General features: G+C 35.8%; 1 long non-coding RNA gene across 1 annotated transcript in view; it reads right to left on the bottom strand.

The window, feature by feature from the left end:
• Window positions 1-8,101: 8,101 nt before the first annotated feature.
• LOC131767717 (uncharacterized) overlaps window positions 8,102-13,380 on the bottom strand; it is a 134,379-nt gene continuing 129,100 nt past the window's right edge. Inside the window, exon 9 of the long non-coding RNA XR_009338824.2 lies at window positions 8,102-8,563. This is a non-coding gene — a long non-coding RNA (uncharacterized lncRNA). The remainder of the gene's footprint in view (window positions 8,564-13,380) is intronic.

Below are 13,380 nucleotides of genomic sequence, written 5' to 3'. Positions count from 1 at the left end.
ACCCCAGGAACCTGTACAGCATGCCACTGCCAGGGTCCCAAGATCCAGGGACAAATTCCCTGGGGGGAACACATGGCGTGCCTTATGCTGTTGCAATGTTATGCTGGTCTCTGCTGCAGCAGACTCCTCCTGCATTCCAGTTATCACTGCTGTACCCCTCCGTCTCCCTGGTCTGAGAGAACAAGATAGCCTTAATCAGCCGCTGCTTTAACCCCCTCCTGTTTGGGCAGAGAAAAGATGCCTGAGGGCAACCTACATTCAGTGGCAGGGCCAAAACCAAAGCTGAACCCCAGGAGCTTTGCGAACAAAGAAGAGAAAGGGAAATCTCTCCATGCAGCCTCAGGAGCAGGGGATTAAATCCCCACAATCAACTTAATGAATCTTGCATCTGTGGAATACCTGAACAGACAATGAATATTCCCAAAATTGAGGTGGTGGACTTCTGGAGCAACTGTAAACTTGGAGTTTGCTGGCTGTGACTGATTTGTCTCTGATTTTTATGTTTATCTTAGTGTAGTATTTAGTGCTTGTTATCATTGGTGGATTTGTTTATTGGTTTGGTTGTACTCTTCTTTTATTTTTTTTAATTAAAAATTTTTATTTTGTTACTTTAAAATTTTAATATTATTTATTTTTTTACTTTTTTATGTTATTTATTTATTTTCTCCCTTTTCTTCTGAGCCGTGTGACTGACAGGGTATTGGTTCTCCAGCTGGGTGTCAGGCCTGAACCTCTGAGGTGGGAGAGCTGAGTCCAGGACAGTTGACCCCAGAGACCTCCTGGCCCCACATAATATCAATTGGTGAGAGCTCTCTCAGAGATCTCCATCTCAACACTAAGACCCAGCTCCATCCAATGGCCAGTAAGCTCCAGTGCTGGATGGCCCATGACAAACAACTAGCAAGACAGGAACACAACCCCACCCATTAGCAGAGAGGCTGCCTAAAATAATACTAAGTTCACAGACACCCCAAAACACACTACCAGATGTGGCCCTGCCCACCAGAAAGACAGGATACAGTCCCACCCACCAGAACACAGGCACCAGTCCCCTCCACCAGGAAGCCTACACAAGCCACTGAACCAACTTCACCCATGGGGGGCAAACACCAAAAACAATCGGAACTATGAATCTGCAGGCTGAAAAAAGGAGACCCTAAACACAGTAAGTTAAACAAAATGAGAAGACAGAGAAATATGCAGCAGATGAAAGAGGAAGGTAAAAACCCACCAGACCAAACAAATGAAGAGGAAATAGGCAGTATACCTGAAAAACAATTCAGAATAATGATAGTAAAGATGATCCAAAATGTTGGAAATAGAATGGAGAAAATACTAGAAATGTTTAACAAGGACCTAGAAGAACTAAAGTGCAAACAAACAATGATGAATAGCACAATAAATGAAATTAAAAATCCTCTAGAAGGAATCAATAGCAGAATAACTGAGGCAGAAGACAGAGAGTGACCTGGAAGATAAAACAGTGGAAATAACTGCCACAGAGCAGGATAAAGAAAAAAGAATGAAAAGAATTGAGGATAGTCTCAGAGACCTTTGGGACAACATTAAATGCACCAACATTCGAATTATAGGGGTCCCAGAAGAAGAAGGGAAAAATAAAGGATCTGAGAAAATATTTGAAGAGATTATAGTTGAAAACTTCCCTAACATGGGAAAGGAAATAGCCAATTAAGTCCAGGAAACACAGAGAATCCCATACAGGATAAATCCAAGTAGAAACACACCAAGACACATATTAATCAAACTATCAAAAATTAAATACAAAGAAAAATAGTAAAAGCAGCAGGGAAAAGCAACAAATCATATACAAGGGAATCTCCATAAGGTTAACAGTTGATCTTTCAGAAGAAACTCTGCAAGCCAGAAGGGAGTGGCAGGACATATTTAAAGTGATGAAAGGGAAAAACCTACAACCAAGATTGCTCTACAAGCAAGGACTTCATTAAGGTTTGACAGAGAAATTAAAACCTTTACAGACAAGCAAAAGCTAAGAGAATTCAACACCACCAAACCAGCTTTACAACAAATGCTAAAGGAACTTCTCTAAGTGGGAAACACAAGAGAAGTAAAGGACCTACAAAAACAAACCCAAAACAATTAAGAAAATGGTCATAGGAACATACATATCGATAATACCTGAAAAGTGAATGGATTAAATGCTGCAACCAAAATACATAGACTGGCTGAATGGATACAAAAACAAGACCCAAATGTATGCTGTCTACAAGAGACCCACTTCAGACTTAGGGGCACATACAGACTGAAAGTGATGGGATGGAAAAAGATATTCCATGCAAATGGAAATCAAAAGAAAGCTAGAGAAGCAATTCTCATATCAGACAAAATAGACTTTAAAACAAAGACTATGACAAGAGATAAAGAAGGACACTACATAATGATTAAACGATCAATCCAAGAAGAAGATATAACAATTGTAAATGCACCCAACATAGGAACACCTCAATACATATGCTAACAGCCATAAAAGGGGAAATCAACAGAAACACAATCACAGTAGGGGACTTTAACACCCCCATTTAATCAATAGACAGATCATCCAAAATGAAAATAAATAAGGAAACAGAAGCTTTAAATGACACATTAAACAAGATGGATTTAATTGATATTTATAGGACATGCCATCCAAAAATGACAAAATACACTTTCTTCTCAAGTGCTCATGGAACATTCTCCAGGATAGATCATATCTTGGGTCACAAATCAAGCCTCAGTAAATTTACAAAAACTGAAATCATATCAAGTATCTTTTCCGACCACCATGCTATGAGAATAGATATGAATTACAGGAAAAAACTAAAAAATACAAACACATGGAGGTTAAACAATACACTACTATATACCCCAGAGATCACTGAAGAAATCAAAGAGGGAATTAACAAATACCTAGAAAAAAATGACAATGAAAACACAACCACTCAAAACCTATGGGATGCAGCAAAAGCAGTTCTAAGAGGAAAGTTTATAGCACTACAATATTACCTCATGAAGCAAGAAAAATCTCAAATAAACAACCTAGCCTTACACCTAAAGCAATTAGAGAAAGAAGAAGAAAAAAAAAAAAACCCAAAGTTCATAGAAGCAAAGAAATCATAAAGATTAGATCATAAATAAATGAAAAAGAAATGAAGGAAACAATAGCAAAGATCAATAAAACTAAAAGCTGGTTAATTGAGAAGATAAAAAAAAATTGATAAACCATTAGCCAGACTTATCATGAAAAAAGGGAGAAGACACAGATCAACATAATTAGAAATGAAAAAGGAGAAGTAATAACTGACACTGCAGCAATACAAAGGATCATGAGAGATTACTACAAGCAACTATGTGCCAATAAAATGGACAACCTGGAAGAAATGGACACATTCTTAGAAAAGCACAACCTTCTGAGACTGAACCAGGAAATAGAAAATATGAACAAACCAATCACAAGCACTGAAATTGAAACTGTGATTAAAAATCTTCCAACAAACAAAAGCCCAGCACCAGATGGCTTCACAGGCGAATTCTATCAAACATTTAGAGAGGAGATAACACCTAATCTTCTCAAACTTCTCCGAAATATAGTAGAGGGAGGAACACTCCCAAACTCATTCTACAGGACCACCATCAACCTGATATCAAAACCAGACAAAGATGTCACAAAGAAAGAAAACAACAGGCCAATATCACTGATGAACATAGATGAAAAAATCTTCATCAAAATACTAGCAAACAGAATCCAACAGCACATTAAAAGGATCATACACCATGATCAAGTGGATTTATCTCAGGAATGCAAGGATTCTTCAATATATGCAAATCAATCCATGTGATACACCATAGTAACAAACTGAAGGATAAAAACCATATGATAATCTCAAGAGATGCAGAAAAAGCTTTCAACAGAATTCAACACCCATTTATGATAAAAATTCTCCAGAAAGTCAGCATAGAGGGAACCTGCCTCAACATAACAAAGGCCATATATGGCAAACCCACAGCCAACATCATTCTCAATGGTGAAAAACTGAAACCATTTCCTCTAAAATCAGGAACAAGTTTGCCCAAACTTTGGTAAACAACAAGGTTGCCCACACTCAACACTATCATTCAGCATAGTTTTGGAAGTTTTAGCCATGGAAATCAGAGAAGAAAAAGAAATAAAAGCAATCCAAATCGGAAAAGAGGAAATAAAGCTGTCACTGTTTACAGATGACATGATATTATACATAGAGAATCCTAAAGATGCTACCAGAAAAATACAGAGCTAATCAATGAATTTGGTAAAGTAGCAGTATACAAAATTAATGAACAGAAATCTCTTGCATTCCTATACACTAATGATGGAAAATCTGGAAGAGAAATTAAGGAAACACTCCTATTTACCATTGCAACAAAAAGAATAAAATACCTAGGAATAAACCTACCTAAGGAGACAAAAGACCTGTATGCAGAAAACTATAAGCACCGAAGAAATTAAAGATGATATAAACAGATGGAGGACATAACATGTTCTTGGATTGGAAGAATCAACATTGTTAAAATGATTACAGTACCCAAAGCAATCTACAGATTCAGTGCAATCCCCATCAAACTACCAATGGCATTTTTCACAGAACCAGAACAAAAATTTTCACAATTTGTTTGGAAACACAAAAGACCCTGAATAGCCAAAGCAATCTTGAGAAAGAAAAATGGAGCTGGAGGTATCAGGCTCCCTGACTTCAGACTATAATACAAAACTACAATAATCAGACAGTATGTACTGGCACAAAAACAGAAAAATAGATCAATGGAAGAGGATAGAAAGCCCAGAGATAAACCCATACACTTGTGGTCACCTTATCTTTGATAAAGGAGGGAAGAATTTACAGTGGAGAAAAGACAGCCTCTTCAATAGTGTTGCTGGGAAAACTGGACGGCTACATGTAGAGGAATGGAATTAGAACACTCCCTAACACCATACACAAAAATAAACTCAAAATGGGTTAAAGAGCTAAATGTAAGGCCAGACACTATCAAACTCTTAGAGGAAAACATAGGCAGAACACTCTATGACATAAATCACAGCAAGATCCTTTTTGACCCACCTCCTAGAGAAATGGAAATAAAAACAAAAATAAACAAATGGGATCTAATGAAACTTAAAAGCTTTTGCACAGCAAAGGAACCCAGGGCTTCCCTAGTGGCTCAGTGGTTGAGAGTCCGCCTGCTGATGCAGGGGCCGCGGGTTCGTGCCCTGGTCCGGGAAGATCCCACATGCCGCGAGATGGCTGGGCCTGTGAGCCATGGCCGCTGGGCCTGCGCATCTGGGGCCTGTGCTCCGCAGCGGGAGCGGCCACAGTGGTGAGAGGCCCGCGTACCGCAAAAAAAAAAAAAAAAAGGAAGCCATAAACAAGATGAAAAGACAACCATCAGAATGGGAGAAAAGGTTTGCAAATGAAGCAACTGACAAAGGATTAATCTCCAAAATATACAAGCAGTTCATGCAGCTCAACATGAGGGTAAGGGTAAACTGGGATGGAGTGAGAGAGTGGCATTGACATATATACACTACCAAATGTAAAATAGATAGCTAGTGGGAAGCAGCTGCATCTCACAGGGAGATCAGCTCAGTGCTTTGTGACCACCTAGAGGGTTGGGATAGGGAGGGTGTGAGGGAGGCACAAGAGGGAGGGGATATGGGGATATATGTATACATATAGCTGATACACTTTTTTATACATCAGAAACTAACACAGCATTGTAAAGCAATTATACTGCAATAAATGTTAATTTAAAAAGTGGATATTTAAAATTCATAGATATAAGGATCACTTCCACTAGAAGCATTGTGTTGTTATTCAAAGACATGCTTTATTTTTGATGTGACCTTATAGTGCAAACATTACCTCTGGACTAGAACGATTTCCTAAGGGAGACATGCATTCAGAAAAAAGACTGGCATGTATGATGGTAATATGATAGAATATCTATGGCGATGGGGGGAATAATGACAAAATCTCTTTGTAGGAAATGGGAAATTACAGGCTCAAGATTTTCAAGGTACGTTGTAGTTTCTAATAACCTTCGTATTAAATCAGAGTGTAAAGGTTTTGTACCACAATCAGCCTAAGTAAAGTTCTGGAAATGCTCTTTGTGACAAAGTTGCTGCAAAAATACATAGAAAAACCAAACAAAAACACTTGAATTGATGTTTGTCATAACTTTTCCCCTCCTACTTGTCCCTGTGGATTTGAAAACAAAGCCAGTGTTCTGGTTAAACAAAGAGATTGTTCTGGGCATAACAATGTGAAATAAAAGATTTTCTGTCTAATTCTTCCCATATGTTGGACAAACTAAGTTTATTGTTTGGAGTACTTTGATGGAGCAAAAAAGTTAATGAAGTAAAAACAAGTAATGAATCCAGTAAATTTATTATAATCCTAAGTCTCCCACTGTCAGATGTTGCTATTAGTTGTTATTACATTGCCATTTCTCTAGGGTAGGATCTACAAATCATGTTTACATCTAACTAAAATAAGATTTTTTTCTAAAAAGAAAAATTTTTTTAAGGCTGCCATTTTTGAACACTTTTATTATCAGTTTAAAAATATGCTACTTGCTACATAACAAGAATATATGTAACTTATATGTGAATTCTAACATAATTATATAATGGACAACAAAGAACTCTGCATTGAATTAAAAAAATGCTACCAATATTTTATATCTAAACTGGATGCTTGCTTCCTCTCTTCTCTTCACTCTGAGAATCAACACAGATTTATCATTCTCTTGTCTTAAATTTAAAAAAATATGTGTATGTAAGCCTAGATGATATAATATTATTTTTGCTTGTGTTGAGCTATAACATTTGTGTCATACTGGAAATAGCCTTCAGATTAGTGCTTTTTTCATTTAATTATGTATGTAAGAGGCCATCTATATTGTTACAAATTGTAGTCTATCCATCTATACTATTTTATTATTCCATGTGAGAGCACACTACAATTTATTTATCTATTTTCTTTTAGATGACCATTGGGTTTTTCTAATTTTACTTTATTACTGTAAACATTGCTACTGTGAGCTTTTTGGAGCACATGTGCAAGAGTTTCTCTAGTGTACGTGTAAAACTTTTTTAGAAGTGGAAATTCTAGGTTATGGGCTATGCACATGTTCTGCCTTTACAAAGTAATGCCACACTGTTTTCCACAGTGATTGTTCCAACTTACCCTAGTCCTCATGTAAGTGTTACAATTAACCCTTATCTTCTCTAACACTTGATATTGTCAGATGTCTCCATTTTTGCCATTCAAGTTGTCATAAGTAAAATGTTTTATTATAAATGTGAACATTCACAGACATTTTTAAACAAAAGGAGATAGTAATAAAATGGCAATCAAGGAAAAATTGATGTTGTTCATTCATTCAACAAGTATTTATTGCCTACTGCTACGAAAAACATGAGTATATAAAGGAAAAAATGTAAAAAAAAATGTTCTCCCTTTAAGGAGATTACAATATACATAAAACTGAAACATTCAAATAATAGTACAAGACAGTATTATTATCATTTTTCAGATTTCCTTCTCCTCTCCCTTGATATTCTTTGTCTCTATAACTTAGGACTTCCCAAGAAAGAAACTTAAGTGTTTTCTACCTTCAAAATGACTTTGACTGTCTGTTCCGTTTTATTCCTGCCATTTATTCTATCAGCTTACACTCAGTCCATTGCCACAATCTTCTCTTGAAGGATAATCCAGATCTGAATATGAGCAGAATGGAGAGTTGGATGAGTGAGGCTTTTCTACATGGTGAAAAGATATGTAAGAAAGTAAAAGAAACCAAGGTGCTGGGCCTTAAATGGAGGAATGAAAGAATTTGGACTTTTATCCTGTAGACAGCAGGGAGCAGCTAAAGGATTAAAATGTTTTTCTCTTAGTTCCTGATTTACTCAGAAGGGATAAGAGATTATATTTAGAAGAGACTTGATGAAGCTAAATGTACAAGCAAAAAAGGCCATGTATGTAAGTCCCTGGAATATATTTTTTTTAATTTTTATTGGAATATATATTATTTACAATGTTGTGTTAGTTTCAGGTGTACAGCAAAGTGAATCAGTTATACATATGCATATATCCTCTCTCTTTTTTTAGATTATTTTCCCATATAGGCCATTACAGAGTTTTTTTTCTTTTTTCTAAATAAATTTGTTTATTTATTTTTGGCTGCTTTGGTTTTTCTTTGCTGCGTTCAGGCTTTCTCTAGTTGTGGTCAGTGGGATCTACTCTTTGTTGCAGTTTGCGGGCTTCTCATTTTGATGGCTTCTCTTGTTGGGAGCACGGGCTCTAGGCACGTGGGCTTCAGTATTTGTGGCACGTGGGCTCAGTAGTTGTGGCTCACGGGCTCTAGAGCACAGGTTCAGTAGTTGTGGCCCATGGGCTTAGTTGCTCTGCGGCATGTGGGATCTTCCCGAACCAGGGATTGAACTCATGTACCCTGTGTTGGCAGGCGGATTCTTAACCACTGCACCACCAGGGATGTTCCTGGAATATTTCTTTGATGAAAAAAAAAGAGTAAAATAGCATATGGTACCAAAAAGCAGTGTCTAAAACAATCTCTAAATTAACATTTTCAATAAATACAGTAAATTATACAGACAACATTATCCTGGAAAGAAATAAAATAAAATCTACCTTCTTTACTTCTTACGTGGTATAAATTATTCTGGATAAATTTAATGCCTACCATAAAGCAGTAGTATTCTGTTTCTAAATAGTTTATTGCTTTATTTTTAAACTTTTGTATTGTTTTAATGTCAAATGTGATTAGTTACTTTCCTAATTTGTATATAACACAAATTCCTACCAAACCCTGTAGCTCAGCATTCACTGATTTGGATTGTTAGTTTACATATCAAACATGGTTTTGGAAAGAATATGCAAAAAGACCCAGAGTTTGAATGAAGTATGGAATGAATGAGAATCAGGCATTTGGCTGAATGACATTCAGAATGTCCTATTTCTCTTAGTACTTCTTTATAGCATAGTTTTTATGAGACTGTTTTCCTGTGAGAATCTTTTCTAGTGAGTTGTGATACCTTGGGGAGAAAAAAATATTATTAATTAACATAAAATTCTATAAGTAGATCCACTGTGGTTCAAGGATAACAATGAAGGGAAGAGAGAAGAAAATTTCACGGTAGAAACCAGTCTGGAAACTCTTTTATGCTGTAAATGGAGTACAGCATTGTTTTTGGCTTCATTGTATAATGTTTACGGACCTAACTTTTCAAAGTAGATATTAACCTTTCAAAAGTAAACAATGAAACCTAAACATACATACAATCTTAAAATTACAATTTAGTTTACTCAATCAAGTCTGGGACATATTTGCTTATGATTGAAGGAAGCTGTTTTATGCCTTTATTAGAATAGTTTATTTTTGTATTTTATTCATTCCCTTTTATTCCTGTTCTCTTTTTCCAATCCCCACATAGCCAATAACTCTAATGTGTTTGATGTGTATGTTTTACATTGTATGTTTGAAATAGTCTATACAACTTTCACTATTAAAGCAGACTTTTAAAAGCAAACTAAGCTAAAATTTGTACCTTACTCTTTCTCAATTACATTATTCTTGACCTAAAAAAATAGCAATAATTTTCTTTATTTGGTGTGTGGCTATGTTCTGGCTGGTTTGTTTTGGAGAAAAATGTGGAAAGTACTAATCAGGTTAAAGTGTGGGAAAAATAAATCACACATAATTCTACTGCCCAGAGGTGACCAGTTAACATATTGGTTTACTTCCTTTTAACTTTTAAAAATAGTTCTTTAAAAACAGGCTTGAGATCATATTTTACAAGGAATTTTGTAATTTTTCTACATGGCCATTATAATATAAGCACTTCATTTAAGTATTTTAAACAAAGTTTTATTGGCTATATAATATTCCATTTATAGATATATCATAATTTATTTAATTACCCACTATTGTTAGAATTTTTAGTTGTTTTTGATTTTTGTTATAAATAATATTGAACATTTTGTACATAAATATTGGTCTTATATTTTATTTATTCCTGATGATAAACTATTAGGCATGGAAATACATTGCCAAGTTATTTTCAGAAAGGCTCTACCAGCTTTCATTTTTATCAGCACTTATAAGAGTGCTCACATTATTAAGCTCTTGCAAATATCAAATATAATCTTTGTTCTTATTTGGTGGGTTAAACTAAGGTAGCGTTACATTTTTGCTTATTTTGCATTTTTTTCAAATATTCACTATCCATTTGTAATTCTTCTTTATGCATTGTCCATCCACTACCTTCATTCATTTATCAATGAGGGCTTAGTATTTTTCTTATTTATAAGCATGATAAGTTGTATTTGCAAAGTATTTGAAATTTTTTTTCAGATTTTAATCAATTTTTGCATTTTTACTTACTATTTAATGTTGCAAAGTTTTAAATTTTGGGTTATTTAAAAACTTTAAACATTTGTTTTTTTATTATTTTCATTGCTTTTATTTTAGAAAACATTTTTGTTTGCATAGATTAGATAAGTATATCTTTACTGACTAAATGTAACTTGAATCCATGTGTAATTTATACTTACTCTCTAAATTGTATATTTCCCAAAACTCATGTACCTCAGCCTTGTCTCCTCTTCATCTCTAATTTATGATGTCTCCTCTATTGTAGCTGAGATTTGCTGGCAGTTTTTCTATTTCTTTGATCTGTCTGTTCTTACTATGCTGATTTAATTTCTGTAGTATTTAGCAGCTATGTTGCATATATCTGATGGGACTTGCCCTGAAAGCTTGGATTTGAAGAATTTTATCCAGTGATTGCCCTCAGTTTTAGGATTGTTTGGCCTCAGGACACTTCTTCACTGCTTTTCCCTCAGCACATGGATGCACCTTCATTGTGTTTCATCCAAGGACAATAGACTAATAACACTCTGGTCAAATCCTAGGAGCTATAGGATTCTTGGCTATTAAAACAAAACAAAAAAAATGAGTCAGCAAAGCAGCTGCTAGTGACTACAGCACAAAAGAGAACTAGGCAAGAATTACCTGCAGCCTCTGAATCATCTGTGAGGAGGTGATGGGGAAAAAGAACTCTTATAACAACATGTGGCCTGTGACCTGACTAGGAAGGAAATGGCCAATGGGTATATATCCACATGAACCTTGAGAGAATTTTGTGAGTGTGAAACTGTTAGGAAAGTTCAAGAGAATGAATATAATTGTCTCTACTGATTAAGACAGCTTCAGATTGTGAAAATGACTCTACTACCCAAAGCAATCTACAGATTCAATGAAATCCCTATCAAACTACCAATGGCATTTTTTACAGAACTAGAACAAAAATTTTCACAATTTGTATGGAAACACAAAAGACCCTGATTAGCCAAAGCAATACTGAGAACGGAAAATGGAGCTGGAGGAATCAGGCTCCCTGACTTCAGACTATACTACAAAGCTACAGTAATCAAGACAATATGATACTGGCACAAAACCAGAAATATAGATCAATGGAACAGGATAGAAAGCCCAGAGATAAACCCACACACATATGGTCACCTTATCTTTGATAAAGGAGGCAAGAATATACAGTGGAGAAAAGACAGCCTCTTCAATAAGTGGTGCTGGGAAAACTGGACAGGTACATGTAAAAGTATGAAATTAGAACACTCCCTAACACCATACACAAAAATAAACTCGAAATGGGTTAAAGACCTAAATGTAAGGGCAGACACTATCAAACTCTTAGAGGAAAACATAGGCAGGGCACTCTATGACATAAATCACAGCAAGATCCTTTTTGACCCACCTCCTAGAGAAATGGAAATAAAAACAAAAATAAACAAATGGGACCTAATGAAACTTAAAAAAGATTTTGCACAGCAAAGGATACCATAAACAAGACCAAAAGGCAACCCTCAGAATGGGAGAAAATAGTTGCAAATGAAGCAACTGACAAAGGATTAATCTCCAAAATTTATAAGCAACTCAGGCAGCTCAGTAACAAAAAAACAAACAACCCAATCCAAAAATAGGCAGAAGACCTAAATAGACATTTTTCCAAGGAAGATATACAGATTGCCAACAACACATGAAAGAATGCTCAACATCATTAATCATTAGAGAAATGCAAATCAAAACTACAATGAGATATCATCTCACACCGGTCAGAATGGCCATCATCAAAAAATCTAGAAACAAAAATGCTGGAGAGGGTGTGGAGAAAAGGGAACACTCTTGCACTGCTGGTGGGAATGTAAACTGATACAGCCACTATGGAGAACAGTATGGAGGTTCCTTAAAAAACTACAAATAGAACTACCATACGACCCAGCCATCCCACTACTGGGCATATACCCTGAGAAAACCATAATTCAAAAAGAGTCATGTACCAAAATGTTCATTGCAGCTCTATTTACAATAGCCAGGACATGGAAGCAACCTAAGTGTCCATCAACAGATGAATGGATAAAGAAGATGTGGCACATATATACAATGTAATATTACTCAGCCATAAAAAGAAATGAAACTGAGTTATTTATAGTGAGGTGAATGGACCTGGAGTCTGTCATACAGAGTGAAGTAAGTCAGAGGGAGAAAAACAAATACCATATGCTAACACATATATATGGAATCTAAGAAAAAAAATGTCATGAAGAGACTAGGGGTAAGATGGGAACAAAACACAGACCTACTAGAGCATGGACTTGAGGATATGGGGAGGGGGAAGGCTAAGCTGTGACGAAGTGAGAGAGTGGCATGGACATATATACACTACCAAACATAAGGTGGGTAGCTAGTGGGAAGCAGCCGCATGGCACAGGGAGATCAGCTAGGTGGTTTGTGACCACCTAGAGGGGTGGGATAGGGAGGATGGGAGGGATGGAGACGCAGGAGGGAAAAGATATGGGAACATATGTATATGTATAACTGATTCACTTTGTTGTAAAGCAGAAACTAACACATCATTGTAAAGCAATTATACTCCAATAAAGATGTTAAAAAAAAAAAAAGACAGCTTCAGATAAGCTGGGGTACTCAAATCTTTAATGCAGTATAAACTCTCTGAGAGTAGTTTAGTAAGTTATATGATTATTGTAGTCAATTAGATGTGAGATAAAAAGTAAGACAATTTAAATTCCGGGTAGAATTGCATTTTGGATCACCAATTGGAATGAGACTTGCATAAATGATCGTCGTGATGCATTTTTTCATACATTATGCTAGTGAAAAGAAGGTAAGAAGAAAGAGAGCTCAATGTTTTCCCTTCCCTACATGCACAAGCAAGGAGGAGTAGAAGCTTAACTGGCACAGAAAAACATCTAAAGGCAATAACTCCTTTGG

The sequence above is a fragment of the Kogia breviceps genome, chromosome 13, assembly GCF_026419965.1.
Source record: "Kogia breviceps isolate mKogBre1 chromosome 13, mKogBre1 haplotype 1, whole genome shotgun sequence".
NCBI classification, from domain to species: domain Eukaryota; kingdom Metazoa; phylum Chordata; class Mammalia; order Artiodactyla; family Physeteridae; genus Kogia; species Kogia breviceps.
Note: the sequence above shows the minus strand (reverse complement) of the source record. Positions and strands in the feature narration are given on the sequence as shown.